The sequence below is a fragment of the Ovis aries genome, chromosome 1, assembly GCF_016772045.2.
Source record: "Ovis aries strain OAR_USU_Benz2616 breed Rambouillet chromosome 1, ARS-UI_Ramb_v3.0, whole genome shotgun sequence".
NCBI classification, from domain to species: Eukaryota; Metazoa; Chordata; class Mammalia; order Artiodactyla; family Bovidae; genus Ovis; species Ovis aries.
This window is the reverse complement of record NC_056054.1, coordinates 38,038,852-38,053,274: the sequence shown is the minus strand read 5'-3', so window position 1 is coordinate 38,053,274 and position 14,423 is coordinate 38,038,852. Positions and strand designations below refer to the sequence as shown.

General features: G+C 37.8%; 1 protein-coding gene across 10 annotated transcripts in view; it reads left to right on the top strand.

The window, feature by feature from the left end:
* DOCK7 (dedicator of cytokinesis 7) overlaps positions 1-14,423 on the top strand; it is a 188,017-nt gene that overhangs the window by 13,793 nt on the left and 159,801 nt on the right. The window lies entirely within an intron of this gene.

Genomic DNA, 14,423 nt, shown 5'->3' with positions numbered 1-14,423 from the left:
TGGATCCCATCTCTAACTTTAAGTGTAGCTCTCACCTTAATGCCAGCTCTGGGCTTTCCTGGTGGCTCAGCTGGTAGAGAATCTTCTGCAATGCTGAAAACCTGGGTTTGATCCCTGGGTTGGGAAGATCCTCTGGAGAAGGGAACAGCTACCCACTTCAGTATTCTGGCCTGGAGAATTCCATGGATTAGTCCATGGGGTCGCAAAGAGTCAGACACGACTGAATGACTTTCACTTAATGCCAGCTCAGCACCTCCCAAGGAGGTCTGCTTGGTTCTTGTTTTCTGGCTTTCCCATGCTTCTTTCTGCACCTGCGCTCCTGCATCATCCTTAGGTGTTCCGTATTTGTCCTGTGACACCAGAAAACTGAACTCCTCTGCGCGTGTCAGCCTATTATTGATTTTCATAAACTTTGCTGAAGATACAGGGATGGTGGTAAGGGGCCTCAGGGTCCAAAGCTTTCTTAGTGACTTCACCCCAACTCTTCTCTTTTTCCCATCATCAACATTCTTTTTCTCACTGTAAGCAGTTTCTTCCTCTTATCTACACAGAGTAGTTCCAATCATATCTAAACTCTTAAAAAAACTGTTTTTACATTTATTTTAATTTTTATAGTTATTCTTATATTTTATTTATTTGTTTTTGGCTGCACTGGGTCTTCGTTGCTGCACATGGGCTTTCTCTAGTTGCAGAGAGTGGGGTCCACTCTGTAGTTGTGGTTCACGGGCTTCTCACTGTGGTAGCTCCTCTTGTGGTGGCACACAGATTGTGTAGTGCAGGCACAGCAGTTGTGGCGCACAGGCTTAGCTGTCCCATGGCATGTGGGATCCTCCTGGATCAAATCTGTGTCCCCTGCATTGGTAGGCAGACTCTTAACCACTGAACCACCAGGGAAGTCCTCTTTTTAAATTTTCTTTAAACAAAACAGGACAACTTTATTGAGCTATGCTTTACATACCATATACTTAATTCATTTTAAGTGTATCATTCAGTGATTTTTAGTAAATTTGCAAAGTTGTGAAACCATCACTCAGAATCCTGTTTTAGACCTTTTTCATTCCCACCTAGAATCACTTGTGCCAGTTTATAGTCACTCCCTAGTCCCACCTCGAGCTGCGGCAACCCCTAATATACTTTTAAGTCTGTCACTTTCTCTCTAAATTTGCCTTTTCTGAATGTATCATATAAGTGGAACCGTAAAATCCATGGCCTTTTGTGTCTGGCTTCTTTCACTTAATATAACTTTTCAAAGCTTGTCATGTATTGGTACTGACATTGTGGTTTTGATTTGCATTTCCTTAATGATTAGTGATATTTTTCCTATGCTTATGAACCATTTACATATCTTATTGGTGAAATATCTATTAAAATCTTTTGCTCATTTTTGAATTGGATTATGTAACTTGTTTTTGAGTTGCAAGAGTTCTTTATACATTTTAGATACAGGTCCTTTATTAGATATATGATTTGCACATATTTTCTCCTGTCTGGTTTGTCTTTTCATTTTCTTACTGGTGAATTTTGAAGCACAAAAATTTTAAATTTTGATGAAGTCTAATTCAGTAATTTTCTTTTTGTGGATTATGATTTTGGTGTTGTTATCTAAGACTGCATAATTCATGCTTAGGGTTTCCTTCTCTGTTTTCTTCTAGAAGTTTTAACTTTTACTTTTGGTTTATGATCCATTTTGCATTAATTTTTGTGCATGGTGTGAGATGAGGGTCTAAATTCATCTTTTGCATGTGAATGTTCAGTTGTTGCAGTAGTCTTTGTTGGAAAGACCATCTTCTCATTGAATTGCCTTCATACCTTGTCAGAAATCATGGATCTGTATATCTGTCCTTGAAATATCAAACTGTTCTGATTGCTGTTACTTTACAGTAAAATTTGATAGCCAGAAGTGTCTTTCAGCTTTTTTTTTTTCTTTTTTAAAATTGTTTTTTACATTTCTGTAAGCATTTTAGGATCAGTATCAACATGAATTTTGCCAATTCTGATAAGGATTTTAGGATTCTGATAAGGATTACATTGAATCAGAAAACTAAGATCATGGCATCTGGTCCTACCACTTCATGGGAAATAGATGGGGAAACAGTGGAAACAGTGTCAGACTTTATTTTTTTGGGCTAAAAATCACTGCAGATGGTGATTGCAGCCATGAAATTAAAAGACGCTCAGTCCTTGGAAGGAAAGTTACGACCAACCTAGACAGCATACTCAAAAGCAGAGACATTACTTTGCCAACAAAGGTCTGTCTAGTCAAGGCTATGGTTTTTCCAGTAGTCATGTATGGATGTGAGAGTTGGACTGTGAAGAAAGCTGAGCACCGGAGAATTGATGCTTTTGAAGTGTGGTGTTGAAGAATACTCTTGAGAGTCCCTTGGACTGCAAGGAGATCCAATCAGTCCATTCTGAAGGAGATCAGCCCTGGGATTTCTTTGGAAGGACTGATGCTAAATCTGAAACTCTAGTACTTTGGCCACCTCATGTGATGAGTTGACTCATTGGAAAAGACTCTGATGCTGGGAGGGATTGGGGGCAGGAGGAGAAGGGGATGACAGAGGATGAGATGGCTGGATGGCATCACCAACTCGATGGACGTGAGTTTGGGTGGTGGGGTCGCAAAGAGTTGGACACGACTGAGCAACTAGACTGACTGACTGACATTGAATCTGTAGATTAGCTTGGAGAGAGTTGCTATCAGCAATATTAAGTCTTTAGGTCCATGAAAACAGGCTGTGTCTTCATTTATTGAGAACTTTATTGATTTTTCTTACTAATATTTTAAAGTTTTCAGTGTGTAAGTCTTACACTTGTTAAATGTATTTTTAAGTATTTTATTGTTTTTGATGTTACCATGAATGGAATTAAAGAATTATTTTTGGCGAGGTTGTTGCTAGTATATAGAAATGCAATTGAATTTTGAATGTTAAATTTGTATCTTCTGACCTTGCTGAACTCATTTATTAATTCTAGAAATATTTGGTGGATTCCTTAAATTTTTTTGCTTATAGGATGTATTGTCTGTGAGTGAAGAGTTTATTTCTTCCTTTCCAATCTTAATGCCTTTAATTTCTTCCCTTTTCTTCCCTCTTTCTCTCTCTTCGTCTTTCCCTTTCCTCCTTCTTCCCTTCATTTCTCCTTTTCTCCTTTCCCGAATTCCACTGCCTGGATCCTTCGGTATAGTGTTGAATAGAAATGGTGAGAATGCACATCCTGGCTTTCATTCCAGTCTTAGGAGGAAAGCATTTCACTATTAAGTTTAACTATTTAAGTTAACTATAAAAGTTTAAGTTAAACATTTAACTATTACCTGCTTACAGATAATGTTATGTAACAGATAATGTTACAGATAATCTTCATGACTCAGGTAATCACGATGGTGTGATTACTCACCTAGAGCCAGACATCCTGGACTGTGAAGTCAAGTGGGCTTTAGGAAGCATCACTACAAACAAAGCTAGTAGAGGTGATGGAATTCCAGTTGAGCTATTTCAAATCCTAAAAGATGATGCTGTGAAAGTGCTGTGCTCAATATGCCAGCAAATTTGGAAAACTCAGCAGTGGCCACAGGGCAGGAAAAGGTCAGTTTTCATTCCAATCCCAAAGAAAGGCAATGCCAAAGAATGTTCAAACTACTGCACAATTGCACTCATCCCACATGCTAGCAAAGTAATGCTCAAAATTCTCTAAGCCAGGCTTCAACAGTATGTGAACCATGAACTTCCAGATGTTCAAGCTCGATTTAGAAAAGGCAGAGGAACCAGAGATCAAATTGCCAGCATCTGTTGGATCATCGAAAAAACAATAGAGTTCTAGAAAAATATCTACTTTTGCTTTATTGACTCCAGCAAAGCCTTTGACTGTGTGGATCACAACAAACTGTGGAAAATTCTTCAAGAGATGGGAATACCAGACCACCTGACCTGCCTCTTGAGAAATCTGTATGCAGGTCAGGAAGCAACAGTTAGACTGGACGTGGAACAACAGACTGGTTCCAAATCAGGAAAGGAGTATGTCAAGGCTGTATATTGTCACCCTGCTTATTTTACTTATATGTAGAGTACATCATGTGAAATGCCATGCTGGATGAAGCACAAGCTGGAATCAAGATTCCCGGGAGAAATATCAATAACTTCAGATACGCAGATGAACACCACCCTTATGGCAGAAAGGGAAGGAGAACTAGAGCCTTTTGATGAAAGTGAAAGGGGAGAGTGAAAAAGTTGGCTTAAAACTCAACATTCAGAAAGCTAAGATCATGGCATCCGGTCCCATCACTGCATGGCAAATAGATGGAGAAACAGTGAAAACAGTGAGAGCCTTTATTTTCTTGGGTTCTAAAGTCACTGCACATGGTGAGTGCCGCCATGAAATTAAAAGACGCTTGCTCCTTGGAAGAAAAGCTATGACCAATCTAGCCAGCATATTAAAAAGCAGATACATTACTTTGACAACAAATGTCCATCTAGTGAAAGCTGTGGTTTTTCCAGTATTCATGTATGGATGTGAGATTTGAACTATTGAACAAAAGCACTGAAGAATTGATCCTTTTGAACTGTGGTATTGGAGAAGACTTTTGAGAGTCCCTTGGACTATAGGGAGATCCAACCAGTCCGTCCTAAAGGAGATCAGTCCTGAATATTCATTGGAAGGACTGATGCTGAAGCTGAATCTCCAATACTTTGGTCACTTGATGTGAAGAACTGACTAATTATAAAAGAGCCTGATGCTGGGAAAGATTGAAGGCAGGAGAAGGAGGGGACGACAGAGAATGAGATGGTTGGATGGCAACACCGACTCTATGGACATGAGCTTGAGTAAGCTCCAGGAGTTGGTAATGGACAGGGAGACCTGGCGTGCTGCATTCCATTGGGTTACAAAGAGTTGGACATGCCTAAGCAACTTAACTGAACTGAGGCAGGTAGTGTAGGAAAGGGAAGCAGGGGACAAAGATCTGAGAAGTCTGTAAGATGAACAGAGTTTAGCAACTAATTGTATACAGTTTACACCAGAATGCAATTTCTGTGTTATCTTATCTTGGTATAAATTGTATACAGTGTTACAGTTTATGGGCAAGGAGAGTCTGGCTTTATTTTCCTGAGTAGAATTAAGGTATATTTATCTCCTTTTGGGAGGATTGACTTTTTACAGTACACGTTTTCCCCCTTCAGTTTTCTTTTTAGCTGCTGATTTAAGGTCAGTGATAGTTTTTACAAATACTGAGATTTAAAATTTTTTTTCTGTAGTTTATTTAATATGTTCCATGAAGTAGGGAGCATTGTTACCACCATGTTTTAGGTGAGGAAATAGAGATAATAGTGAAATGCTGTAGATCAGAATGATGGAGACCTCCAAGACCTTTTTAATACAGTGCTTTCTGAATCTTTAACTTAAATATTATCCCCAGATAGTGTCAGATGGGATACATGAGTCATCTGACATCCTTTTTTTTTTTCATTCTGCCCCAAAAGGAAGTGAAGTGAAGTGAAGTCGCTAAGTCGTGCCCGACTCTGTGCGACCCCATGGACAGTAGCCTGCACCAAACTCCTCCATCCATGGGGTTTTCAAGGCAAGAGGACTGGAGTGGGTTGCCATTTCCTTCTCCAGGGAATCTTCCCAACCCAGGGATCGAACCCAGGTCTCTTACATTGTAGACAGACACTTTACCGTCTGAGCCACCAGGGAAGAGTCAAACTCTGTCTTAAATGTCAAATGTATTATAGAGAAGGATTATTTCTGTTCTTTGGTTTCACAAATCAACCTGTATGTGTTTTTGTTTTCTTGGACTTTTAGTCATTACTGGTCCACTCTGGACCTAGATTCTTAAAGAATTTAGTGCAGGATAACTTACAAATGACAGCGCCTCAGGTGGGAGTTTCATTTAACTATTCATGAAAGATAGGAAACAGATCATACCAGTGGTAGTAATTATTATAGTGTTCCTATTAATGTGTTAATATGTATCAGACATTGTCGCTGGGTATCTTTAACTGACCTCATAGGCTAGATTTTGGAGAATAGAGAAATCACTAATATGAAATATTTGTTGTTGTTCAGTCTCTAAGTTGTGTCCAACTCTTTTGTGACCCCAAGGATTGTAGCCAGCCAGGCTCCTCTGTCCATGGGACTGTCCTAGGCAAGAATACTGGAGTGGGCTGCCTTTTTTTTTTCCAGGGGATCTTCTTGACCCAGGCATCGAACTTATGTCTCCTGCATTGGCAGGTGGATTCTTTACCACTGAGCCACCAGAGAAGCCCAGTATGAACTATAATTAGAATTATTTACCTTTGGAAACTTTCTTCCATGGAAACAGGCCTTCAGAGTTTTATGGATCTGAATTCAAACCCAGCGTCTACCTTTCATAAGCTTGGGAAAGTTGCTCTATTTTTGAAATTTATCTAAAAATGTCTATTTTTTCTTGCTGTAGATTAGTATATAGTACTGCAGGAAATTTGGAAATACAAAAGGCCCAAAAGAGAAAGTAAAAATCACCGTAATTCTTGATTTAGCTTACATTCTTGATGAAGCTTACATTCTAGTGATGATCTTTGCAGACCAGAAATCGCTTAAATGTCTATCAGTAGAGAGTGGTTAAATAAGTTGCAGCGTATCCATTTCATGGACTCAATGTTAGATAAGAGGAGAACAGTGATTAAGAGTAAGTGCTCTAAGTTCAGATCTTAGGGCTATTCCTTATTGGTTAATATGACCTGAACTTCTTGAAATTTCAGTATCCTCTTATAGTGCCCACTTCATAGAGTTTTTCTGAAGATTAAATGAGGTATAAGAAATTTCACACTGTAAACAATATCTGGCACATTGTAAGTGCTTGGTAAACATTGATAGAATATTATCATTAATTTTATGTGCTGATACGGAAAGATTCTCAAGATTCTCAAGAAAAGGTTGTATTAAAAAGTAAGAATTTCTTATATACACACATCTTTTTCTTGAAGGATCCCTAATAAAACATTAAGTGGTCACGTGGGGAATGGGATTGGGGATTGGAAAGGGTAGAGAAATAGACCTTTTGTTTTTACTTCTTTGTGAAGTTTGAGTTTTATTTAATTAATTTAATTTAGTTTTGGCTGCACCACATGGCATGTGGGATCTTCCCAGACCAGGGAAAATCAAACCCATGCTCCTTGCGTTGGGAGCACAAAGTCTTAACCACCAGACCCCCAGGGGAAGTGCAAGTTTGAGTTTTTAATACCATGTATGTGTGTGCATGCTAAGTCACTCCAGTTGTGTGCAGACTCTCCAGCCCCCATGCGCTGCCAGGCTTCTCCTCCAGGGGACCTTCCCCAGCCAGGGATCCAACCTGCATGTCTTACATCTCATCTCTTAAGTCTCCTGCAGTGGCAGGTGGGTTCTTTACCACTACAGCCACCTGGGATGCCCCAGTACCATATATATTTTCCTTTTTTTTTTTTTAAGATGTCGTCTTCTTTTATCAGGTTGTTTTGTCTTTTCTCCATAGTGGGAAATCTTATTTTCTCTATTTCTCACAGTAACTGTATTTATGTAATGGTAAAGAGTTTTAAGTGTAGTTCTGGAACCAGCCCTTTGCAGGTTTGCTAAAGACCTATTAGAGACTACTTTGAGATAAGTAAACATGTTGTCTTATTAAAACATTGTTAAAAAGAAGAGTTTCACATAGAATAGGAGAGCATTACGATTCAGTAGTAGTTTTTAAACTTACCACTTAACAAATGGGATAGTAATGATGTTACTAGGCTCTTAAAGAAAAACTTTAGAACTCTTGTTGATTCAGACTTTTTTCCTCCCCAGCAAGTGCTTACCTGATTATCTGACAGTAATAGATAAAAAGGTATACTTCTTGTCTCCTTTCAATCAGTTAGAAACCAACAATACTTACAGGTTAATTTCCTCTGATAAGCATTTGGAAAGTTCATGTACTGGGTAGTCTCTAAGTTCATCCTTTTTCCTTACCTCCATTTCTTTCTCTCCACTCTTAGACTTTTCTCTCCATTCTACTTTCTCCTGTTGCCATTGTCTCATTGTCTTAGACATTGAAGATGTAAAGGTTAATAAGATGTAATTCCTGCTGTCAAGAAGTTCATATCAATTGTTCCATTCTAGCATTCTTATTGAACTACTTTTTTGGGAGGAGGAATTATGAATTTTTCTCTCAGTTCAGTCACTCAGTCATGTCTGTCTCTTTGTGACCCTGTGGACTGCAGCACACCAGGCTTCCCTGTCCATCACCAACTCCCAGAGCTTGCTCAAACTCATGTCCATCAAGCCGGTGATGCCATCCAGCCATTTCATCCTCTGTCGTCCCCTTCTCCTCCTGTCTTCAATCTTTCCCAGCATCAGGGTCTGTTCAAATGAGTCAGTTCTTCACATCAAGTGGCCAAAGTGTTGGAGCTTCAGCTTCAGCATCAGTCCTTCCAATGAATATTCAGGACTGATTTCCTTTAGGATGGACTGGTTTGATTTTCTTGCTGTCCAAGGGACTCTCAAAAGTCTTCTCCAACACCACAGTTCAAAAGCTTCGGTGTTTAGCTTTCTTTATGGTTCAAGTCTCATATTCATACATGACTACTGGAAAAACCATAGCCTTGACTACATGGATATTTGTTGGCAAAGTGATGTCTCTGCTTTTTAACATGCTGTCTAGGTTGGTCATAGCTATTCTTCCAAGGAGCAAGTGTCTTTTAATTTCATGACTGCAGTCACCATCTGTAGTGATTTTGGAGACCAAGAAAATAAAGTCTGACACTGTTTCCACTCTTTCCCCATCTATTTGCCATGAAGTGATGGGACCAGATGCCATGATCTTCGTTTTCTGAATGTTGAGCTTTACGCCAGCTTTTTCACCCTCCTCTTTCACTTTCTTTAGTTCCTCTTCACTTTCTGCCATAGGGGTGGTGTCATCTGCATATCTGAGGTTATTGATATTTCTCCTGGCAGTCTTGATTTCTTCTTGTGCTCATCCAGCTCTGGCATTTTGCATCATGTATTCTGCATATAAGTTAAATAAGTAGGATAACAAAATACAGCCTTGACATACTCCTTTCCCAATTTGGAACTAGTGCATTGTTCCATGTCCAGTTCTAACTGTTGCTTCTTGACCTGCGTATAGACTTCTCAGGAGGCAGGTAAGGTGGTCTGGTATTCCCATCTCTTGAAGAATTTTTCAGTTTGTTGTGATCTACACAGTCAAAGTCTTTGGTGTAGTTAATAAAGCAGAAGTAGGTTTTTTTTGTTTTTGTTTTTTTGAGCTCTCTTGCATTCCATGATCCAGCGGATGTTGGCAATTTGATCTCTGGTTCCTCTGCTTTTCTAAATCCAGCTTGGACATCTGAAAGTTCACAGTTCACGTATTGCTGAAGCCTGGCTTGGACACTTTTGAGCATTACATACAATTTGAGCAAATGTTCGCGTGTGAGATAAGTGCAATTATGCAGTAGTTTGAACATTCTTTGGCATTGCCTTTCTTTGGGATTGGAATGAAAAGTGACGTTTTCCACTTATGTGGCCACTGTTGAATTTTCTGAATTTCTCTATTTAGTCTCATAGTTTTCACTTCAGCTTTTTAAACCTTATTAAGCACCCAGAGTGTTCTAGGCACTCTTCTAGAGGGTGCTAAGCTAGGTAAAACTAATTGCTTCGTTCCTTGTAGGGAGACAGGTAAATAGATTTCAGAACAGTTTGATACATGCTATTCATCTGCTCAGTTATCACAATGAGGTAGTTTTTGATAGGAAAGTGCCGCCAGACAGTTAAAAACAATACACATTTTCTTTAATGGCAGAAATTAACCTCTTTTGAGACATTTATACAAAAAAAGAGACATACCCCTGTCAGAATTAAAGGTTTTTGGCTTCAGTCATTCCTCAAGGAGGTTGCAGAGGTACCTCTGAAAAGTGAATGTGCCAGGTCTGAGTAGCCAAATCTTTCATATTTCACCAGACTCTTTTTTCCCCCACCATACTTTTACGTTTGTGGGTTGCATTACTACCATTCTAGAAAAACCTACATTGCAATTTACGTGCTTCTTTCAAAGAGAATGTTCACAAACATTGGGTTTTCCCATTGCTGAAATCAAACTCTGTCTGCAAGGCCAGGTTCCCATTCCAACCAGGGAAAACAGTCTGACTAATCCGCCGCCTATCTGAACGAGCCTCCTGGAAATGCCATTACTTTGAATGAATGAGGATAAACACGATGCTTTGAAAGCACAGAGGATGAGTGTCTAACCAGATAAAAGAGGCAGAATTAATCAGGAATGTACGGAGGATATGATACATTTCTTGAAGAGTATTTGCCATACCTGTATTCCATATTTGGTTTTCTAGTTTTCTTGTTAAGGCAGAGTAGTAATAACTGAAGAGTTTTAAGCCCTTAAGGTAAATTATAGACCTCATTTGCCTTTCTAAAATATAAGGACGTTTTCCTACATTATTATAGTACTGTTTCCCATATTAAAAAAACACTAATTCTTAATTATGTAATACCTTGTCCATGTTCAGATTTCTCATTATCCTTAGAAATATCTTGTTCAAACCAGGATCCAATTAAGAACTATTCATTGTATTTGGTTATATTTAAGTCTTTCTTTCTCTTTTTGAATAGACTTTAATTTTAGCCTTATGTCTTTTTGGTGCTAAAGCTTAGCCCACTGCGTTTATTTATTCATCACATTGACTTGTTAAAGAGACATGACTTTTCTTTTGGTTTTTGTCTGATTGCCTTTTTTAGTATTGTTAATACTGTTCTCTGTATTTTTTGTGATCTAGATATTAGATATATAGGTTTGTTTTTGCTTGTTTTTAAACTTTTTATTTTATATTGGTGTATAGTTGACTAACAGTGTTTTGTTAGTCATTTTAAATATAGCAGTGTAAATGTCAGTTCCAAACTCCCTAACTATCCCTCCCACCCCATCCTGCCCTGATAACCACACACACACACACACACACACACACACACACACACACAAATGAACTTATTACAAAGCAGAAATAGACTCACAGATTTAAAAAGCAAACTAATGGTTATATAGGTCTGATTCAGTTCAGGTTAGATGAATTTGGCACAAATACTTGGAAGGTGATACGTGTTGCATTTGTTTATTTATTTTTGCCTCTTTTTGTCTTTAATACCAACTATACACAATGGTCCAACTATGATTCAGCCTGTTGGTCATCAGTCTTGGACTTGTATAGTCACAGCATTGGAGCATCATCTCTTCTTACCTTTTTTCTTTTGGGGCTTTTTAGCTAGCCCTTTTTGCCTTGTCTTTGATATGTTCCCTTACCTGGTATATTCCATGGTATATTCCCTTACACTTCTTCCCTGAGTTCTGTCTTCAATATAAACAGTACCAGTTCCAAGAGATATTATTCTTATTTGACATTTTACATTGTGGACTTTTTCTTTGGTAAACTTTATAGGAGTAGCTCAACTAACTTCTTTTATTTTAGTCTAAACTCTCCTTTGGTTTCCCAGGTGGATCAGTGGTAAAGAATCCACCTGCTGTCTTCACTTGGGCGTTTCCTCTGGTCCCATGAAGAATAAGTAGAGATGATAGAGGCCCAGATTAGGCTTGGGACATTTGGAAATCATGGTTGATGGGGCATCTGAAAGTGGGATGAGGTTAGATGAAAGGTTACATGCAACATAATTTTCCCTCAGAATGTGAACCCTTTGTTATTTCTAATGTCTCATGATGAATGGTCTTAGTGAGTGCATTTTTTTCTTTGTAAAAACTGTAACACATGTTGACATAGTGAGGGAGTTTGTAGAACTGGTGAGAGTTCGTAAGGAGATAAATAGGTCAAATACTGGATCATGTTCTTCAGGGAGGGGAAGAAGATATTCTGCTATTATAATTTAAGAGCATAAGTAACTGTGGGATTTTTGACCTCTTTCCACTTTGCTGTTGATGTTAATAGCTTATTAGAAGTAAAAAGATTTCCTTGTATTGCTTTACTATATGAGCTACATTAGGAATAGGAAAAATTATCAAAAAGCTAATCTATGATAAAGGCTTTTAACTGATATCAGGAACTATATTTATTATATTACTTGTCATGCATACTTCGGACCATGGTATAGTTAAGAGAGACTTTTCTGTTTGGGAAACTTTCCTCAATTACCATTGAGGAAATCTTTTCATGTAGAGAGTCTTAATATAAATACATCCTTTGCTGGGTTGCAGATATTTTTATTACCATTATAGCTCAGTTTGGAAATGGTTATTATTTCACAGATTTTTGCTGATTTTCTCTTGTGGAGATTAATGGCTCTGTGGAGATTGCATGTCTCTGTTATTAAGCAAAAGATTGTCTCTTATGGAAGTAATATTTTAAGTTTTGTTTCATTTTTTACCATTTTGTGAAATCATAGTATGTCTTTCAATTAATTGATGGCGTAATGGTTAATTAGCAAGGCTTTTCTTTCTTAGCTGTACCTGAAGTAACAGCAAGCCTTAACAGTTAGTGAGATCTTGACCTTGATGAAATATAGCAGTTTACAATTCGGATTACTCATGGTTTAGCCACAGAAACACTGAAAAACAGAAACACTGAGATAGTGTTGCGGTTGGCAGACTTGAGTTAAGTAGCACTGAGGAAGGTAGAGATATAACGTTTGTTCTTTGCCTCTCTCTCTTTCTTTAAAGGCGTTTTCATATTTTTGTCTCAGTCTTGACAACCCATCAGGAGATTGTAAGGCCTTTAAACCAAACCTAATGAACATTCACAGTGGATAGCTGTCATTAAAAGACCTGAGGGGAGCCATAAACTGAAGTAAATGTTCTGTCCTCTTACATCCAGGTGCTTTCCAGACTTTGCCCTTTGCCCTCTCCTCAATCTGTATTCTCCTTCAAAGGTTACCTTTTCTCTTTAGCTTTCACCTCTAACCTCTAATGGTTTCTTCATGCTCTTCTCTTCCTCCCTTGTCTGTTGTCAGTCTTTTTTATTCATTTGCTTTAAAAAAACAAACAAACTAAGACTTTTTGGGGAGGAGTTTTAGATTTAAAGAAGAGCGGAAAGTAAAGAGATCACCCATGTTTATACCCCAATCAAGTGTCCCCTATTATTAACATCTTGGGTTAATGTGAAACCTTTGTTAAAATAGATAAGCCAATATTAATACATTATTATTAAAGTCCAAAGATTACATTCGGTTTACTCTTTGTGCTGTGCATTCTTTAGGTTTTGACAAATGTACAGTATATGTATCTATTACAATAGTACCATGGAGAATAGTTTCAGTGCCCTAAAACATCCCCTGTGCGTTACTTATTCATCTCTTCCTTTTCCTTCCTCCTACAACCCTGGCAACCGCTGTTTTTGTTTTTTTCCTCCTCTCTATACTTTGTCTTTTCCAGAATGTCATGTAGGTGGAATCATATAGTACCTTGTCTCTTTCGCTTAGCAATATTCTCTTTTCTTTGGCTTGCTAGCACATTTTTTTTTTTTTTAGTTGCTGAATAGTATTCCATTGTGTGAATGTACTACAGTTTGTATATCCTTTTATGTGTTGAATAAACTTCCAACTTTTGGCAATTATAAATAATAAATTAATTTTTTATGGAACACAAATATGATCTAAAGCACTTCAAGTAAAGAGAAAGTTGAGCTAATTCAGTACCTTGAGCCTTAAAAAATAACTCTTTTTACCTTTGTATCAAAAATTTCTAATTGAGTAGTCAGCTCCTAACAGTGCTCAAGAGGTATGTGTGGAGTGGTTGAATATGAAAAGGTAAGGAAGTATGGAAGAGAAGAAAGAGGCTAAAGGCTATATCATATAATATTCAGATAATTTTTGGAAAATGAGATTGTCTAGAAATTCAGTTGGAAATTTGAATGGGCACTAAGATGTTTAGGGCTCTGAATTCAACCGTTAATTTGAGAACACTCCAGAACAAAAGTATCATCAAGCTGGCCCAGAGGTGAATAAACATTTCTCAGTTTTAAGTTCCACATGCCAAATATTTTAGGGAAAATAGCAGTAAATGAAACCATTGCCTCTGTTTATATGGGGCATACATGAATGTGGAAAAAATAACTAGGAAGGAGAGAAATGCGAGTTAGGTTATGATGAATGCTCTAAGAGTTTTAAAGAAGGATATTATTTTAGCTGTGGTGAGTCAAGAAGCTTTTATGGAAGTCTTGCCGTTTGAGTTTTACCTTTAAAATAGTTGAGTTGAATTTGCGGATACAGGAGAGAAACAGTATTCTAGGAAGCAACTTATGTTCGTTGAGAAGAATTTGAGAGAGTATAAAAGCTGAAAAGGTGATTAGGGTCAAAGTATAGAAAGCCATTAATACCAGAGTATGCAAACAGTTTTTATTAGTTAAGTAAAAATAGGGAATAATTTTATGGGACATGAATATTGTTTATAAAGTATTTTAGAATTAATTTTATATCCTTAAAATTTATAT